Genomic DNA, 6,174 nt, shown 5'->3' with positions numbered 1-6,174 from the left:
AGCCCTAACTTGAACCTCCTTGATGCAGTAGAAGATCCACAAGCCAAACCAAAACCTCTTCTCCAAGAATAGGATCCAATCCAGAAAACTAGGGTTTCCAAAACCCTAAAACAACTTCACCACTCAAGAGAGCAAGAGAGAGTGGTAGAAAATCCGTCCAGCCTATGCCGGTCATCCCCCCTTGTGTGTGTTTATATAGAGCCCCCTCTAGCATTCCCAATGAGAGTTTGCCACTCGCCCTTTTGATTGGCAAAACGCTAATGGGCTTCCTTGATAGACTTCTAATTAGTGAAGAAGCATAATCTAAAAGAAAAATAAAAATAATTAAAACTTTAAACTTGAATGGGCCATTAAATATTATATGCATCAAGTCCACTTAAGATTAAATAAATTAATTATTAATTAGTAAATCCCTGAAATACCCTTGCATAACAATTATGCACCAACCCTCTGCTAAACAACATCATCATCATTCTACCAAAAAAAAAACAACATCATCATCATGGAATCTAAGACATGCACACTAGTACTGTCAAACCCCACTCCATGGTACATGTCCATATCGGAGCGTCTATGTACGATCGAAATCCGTAAAAATCGATTAAATCGTTTAATCAATACATAAATATAATATATCATTTTATGTGAAAATATGTTTTGCAAAATCATTTACAAAACGGTACAAGATCCTAATTCTTATCGAATCATCCACAGACTAACTCCCCATGATATTTCTCAATCGAGCAGTGAAGACCATGTTGAGTCATTCTTTCACTCCCATAATATTTAAGCATTCCCAAAACACCAGCTTTATGTTTCTTAAACCTCAGTCATAGGTGAACCAAAGAATACGTTCACATTATGCAATGACAAGGCTCTCTCAGGTACTGGATTTCAGTGATGCATGCTTATCCCAAACCTACATCTGGCAATAATACATGAGAAAATTGACAAATTAAGAATTTTTGCCAATACACACCCTTTTGTGTACTCGCATTCGTACCCTAATATCAACTTGTCTAGGCATACCCAATGTGACGACCATATGATAAGGGTGCCCAGCCCAAACCCTAGTCCTGACTACCAATTCAAAGTAAAACTTATGGATATACATAGCTCAAAAATTTTATATTGCATGTGATCATATTAAACCAAAATGTATGAAATGTTTAATACAAAGTAAACCGGGTTTGATGGACAAACAAATCCAACACCCCCTCCCCTTTCAATTGCTTTGGGTGTCACTAACTTCAACAGTTTTGGGTCTTCGAGACATGGAACTCTGCTCCTGTTCAATTTTAACAACCCCACCCCACCAGCAAAAAAAAAAAAACACTGTCCTTTTCAACCCAATCCAATAAGTTGCAAGCACTCCAAAAGCACCATCTTTGACACGAGTTTTTTCTCCAACACTTGTAAGGACATAAAGTAGGTTGCCCTTGTTTGGAATGCTCAGGTGATATTATATTGTCAATATTTCTTCATAGTAATGCAATGCTCAATCTCAACCTTCTTCGTATTCTGATGGTAGAGCCATGGTATTGGGATTGGTTTGGTTTCAACACATACATACATACAGCCAGATTACCAGATGATACTTTTCCCCTCTCATATGTTCCCTGGTTTCCAACCAAAACAACTATATTGAGAAAGTGGAAGATGGTTATTCATTGTAATAGAAGGACCTACCATCTACAACGGTTGTACCCAGGGGTAGTAGTGAGGGATAGAAGTCTTCATCTCGATTAATCTGTGAAGAGAAATCATTTGGGAGTCCATTGGAAAATAATTAATAATTTATCTCACAATAATCAAATTCATAGGACAAAGATAGGTAGAATGAATCGGGCCCTGAGAGGTGTGGGTGCTTGGCATGAGAAACCAACCACTCTTTTGTGACACTACCACCGATTGGGTGAGGGAGAGAGAGAAAGAGAGGATGTAATTGTCGAAATGCCATTGATGGAACCAAAGAAGAAGACAATTGAAAAAACTAACCATTTCATGTCGAAAACCAGAGCAACCACCAACGTTCTTCACCCTTTCTCCGCGAGCATCGAACACCGGATTCTAGGGAATTTTTCCTAGGGGGCGGTGTTGGATTTGTATATGTCCATCAAACCCGGTTTAATCTGGTTCAACCCAGTTTACTTTGTATTAAACATTTCATACATTTTGGTTTAATATGATCACATGCGATATAAACTTTTTGAGCAATGATGTCCATAAGTTTCACTTTAAATTGGTAGTCATGACTAGGCTTTGGGCTACACCCTTATCATATGGTCGTCGCATTGGGTATGCCTAGACATGTTAATGCCGGGGTACGAATGCGAATACATATATGGGTGTGTATTGGCGAAGAATCGTATGTTGTCGATTCCCTCATGTATTACTGCCAAATGTAGGTTTACGATAGACATGCGTCACCGAGACCCAGTACTTGAGAGGGCTTTGTCATTGCATGATTTGAACGTATTCTTTGGTTCACCAATGACTGAGGTTCAAAGGAATCAAAGCCGGTATTCTGGGAATGGTTAAACATCCATCTCCCGATCTCTTCTTCTACGAAACCCTAAAACCCCATCTCCCCATTGTAGAAGAATTTCAGAGAGGTCATGTTGAGGTTGAAAACATTTTGAACATTCCTTACTTGGTTTTCACTCCAGAAGCTATTCTATTCTCTTTTTTTTTTTTTTTTTTTTTTTTCAACTCTTTCTCTGTTGAGAAATAAGAGATAATTAATGTCGGTTCTATTTTCTTGTTGGAAATCCCAAAATTCTGGGAGGTCAAAGAATCCCCAATTTCAGGGGCAGGTTTCTTCTGCTTTACAGCAAAGATGATACTTTAAATTGTGTTATTTAACAGTTTTTGGTTAATGATCTTAGAAGAGGGCAATGTTAGCATTTTATATTGTATTATTTAACACCATCCACTTAAGGGGTGCGGCTGTATAATTCAGAAACACAAGGGGTTGCTCTGTATTTATTACAAACCTCAGGGGTGGTAGTGTAGTTTTTCCCTAAAAAAATTTAATCGCTTTTTGCGGATTCTGATTGCGTACACAGACGCTCCGATATGGACATGTACTATGGAATGGGGTTTGATAGTACTAGAGTGCATGTCCTAGATTCCATGATGATGATGTTGTTTAGTGAAGGGTTGGTGCATAATTGTTATGCAAGGGTATTTCTGAGATTTACTAACTAATAATTAATTTATTTAAGGGGAAATATCACCCCCCCTCCCCTCTAAGTATTCATAATATCAATCCGGTATCCAAGTTTTGAATAATGATAATGCCCTCCCCTACTTTCCCAAGATTCTATCAGCAGTACCCTAACTATTAAAAAACACCATTAACTGATGACGTGGCATGTACAAAATTTTTAAAACCCCAAAATACCCTTAATATGATTCTATTCCAATTTTTCCCTCTCCTACTTTTCCTTTTACGTCTTCTTCTTCCGTCATTTCCTCTTCTTCTTCAGTCAACACCAGCACCATCGCTGCCACTGTCGCCTCTGATCCTCTTCCACCGCTAGCACCACCACCGCCGCTTAGGAGTGCCTATTCTGCTTCCACACGTTGGACCTTAAAACTTGTTTCCATAATTATTTCCATTAAAAATCAAAATGATAAAGCCGAGTCGCAGCAACCGAACTTGAGCTCTTCAAGATTTTAAAGATCAAGCGAAGAAAAATTGAAATTGTTTGCATTGATTGGATTTGAGCATGAGCGGTTTAGCGGTTTCCCTCCCGATTTCAACGCCATTGTCATCCTCTAAAGCCCTAAAACCTCTTCTTCCTGACTTGAGAGAGAGAGGCTTTCGGGAGAGAAGCCATTCAGTTGCTATTAAGTTCCAAAGGTTTCTTCACTGTCATCTTCTCTGGTAGTGAGAGATTTTAGATGTTTATATAGGATAGTTATGTAAGCAGATATAACGACCATCATCCTTCCTTCTGTTCATCTTCTCACATAGATGTGACTTATAGGTACAATTTCTCTCTTTGCCTTTTTCTTGATTGGATCAAGAAAAAAAATTCTTTTAATACAGCCTGAGCAGTCCCCCTTTCCATGTGTTTACTTATCTTATTGCAGTGTCCCTGTTACCACCCCTCTCTCTCGGGGTAGTAAAAAATCATCGTTCATCTGATCTTGTGATTTGTCCATGGCTGTCGAGATGACCTATGGAACCTCTTCTCCCGCCCGTCGGTGGAAATATGATGTCTTCTTGAGTTTTTGAGGTCAAGATAGTCACACCAATTTCACCGATTTCCTCCCATAACCATCGCCCCTCTCCTTTTTCTTTACTTATAGGAGAATTCCGAGTTCTGGGAATCGATTTTTTTTTTTTAGTACAGATGGGAATCGATTAGAAGTTTAGAACTGCGACTATGGGCCTGTGGCGTAATACTCCTCTTGAAATATATGAGGTTGTCTTCAACCTCACAATGGGGCTTCCTGCGGTGGACTAGACCTGCTTCAAATGGGAGATTTCAACAGATGGAAGCCCCCCTCAAATTTCAGGTAAGACTTCGTAAAACTCGGGCCTACTAAGATCATCTAAGCATAGCCCCAAACTATTATAAGTGTTACTTGATTAAGATATTGCTGAAACAGCTCTGGACGACGACAGGGAAACCACCTCTAGTTTCTAGTTTCTGGTTTCAATCTTATACCAAGAAGGGTAGTGAAGGGTGAAATCTTAGGGGTTAGGTCGTCCTAGGGTAGAGGATCCTTCGCCCAAAATCATAGTCTGCTCCATCTTACTTTCTCGGATCTCTCGGTTCCAATCACACCTCTTAGAATCATCCTTCCTACGATTCTAGAAGTCCTTTCACCTCTATAAATACCTCTTCAATCTTTGTCCCTCAAAAGAATGGCAGTAGTGCTTGCGATGGTGCTAGCGGAAGAAGAAGAAGAAGAATAAACGCACAGAGGAAGAAGAGGAAATGAGAGAAGAAGACAACAAAAGGGAAAGTAGGGGAGGGCAAAATTGGAATAGAATTATATTAGGGTATTTTGGGGTTTTAGAATTTTTGTACATGCCACATCATCACTTAATGATGTTTTTTAACGGTTAGGGTATGGTTGATATATAAAATCTGGGGAAAGTAGGGGAGGGCATTATCATTATTCAAAACTTGGGTACTGGGTTGATATTAAGGATACTTAGAGGGGAGGGGGTGATATTTTCCCTTTATTTAATCTTAAATGGGCTTGATGCATATAATATTTAATGGCTCATTAAAGATTAAAATTTGAATTATTTTTATTTCCCTTTTATATTCTACTTCTTCACTAATTAGAAGCCCATCAAGGAAGCCCATTAGTGTTTTAAGTCAAACAGGAGAGCGAGTGTCAGACTCTCACTGGGAATATTAGAGGGGAGGGGGGGCTCTTTAGAGCCCCATCTATATAAACACACACAAAGGGGGATGACTAGCATAGGCTAGACGAATTTTTTGCCCCCTTTGTGGAACCCTAATTCTCTCTCCTCTCTCTTCTCTCTTGCTCTCTTGAGTGGTGAAGATGTTTTAAGGTTTTGGAAACCCTAGTTTTCTGGATTGGATCCTATTCTTGGAGAAGAGGTTTGGTTTGGCTTGGCTTTTGGATCTTTTATTGCATCAAGGAGGTTCAAGTTTGGATTTTCTTGAAGTGCTCGTCAAGGGAAGAACCATTATTTGGAGGAGGAGCAACAGTTGAGGCTCTACAGGTTACTAGATCTTAAATGCTTATTTTATTCATTATGTTTTATTAATTATTTGTTAACCATAGGATGTGAAAGAAACCTGAATCGATCTTTTTCCATTGCGCATTCGGGTATGGGATTGTTTCCTTTTTCCATAGGATGGAAAAGAGACGTTCTTATCTTTTCTTGCAAAATCCTAATTTTTATGGGACAAGAAAATAGATGGTTTGGTAAAATTTTCATAATCCTAAGTATAATATTTATTGGTTTCTCATGGGCAACCATGGAGGTGATCAAGAAAATTTAGCATTGGTCTTTTGTGTGAACCAAGAGATGATCCCATGACTGCCAACAGTGTGGTATCAGAGCCACTTTTCTCACCCATGGATATCATGTAATTACTTGTTAAATGCAATTATTGTGTATGAGATATCAATTCTTGAATTCAAGATTCAGTATTTTAATATGGTTATGGTTTC

This window comes from Telopea speciosissima, chromosome 2, assembly GCF_018873765.1.
Source record: "Telopea speciosissima isolate NSW1024214 ecotype Mountain lineage chromosome 2, Tspe_v1, whole genome shotgun sequence".
NCBI lineage: Eukaryota > Viridiplantae > Streptophyta > Magnoliopsida > Proteales > Proteaceae > Telopea > Telopea speciosissima.
Note: the sequence above shows the minus strand (reverse complement) of the source record.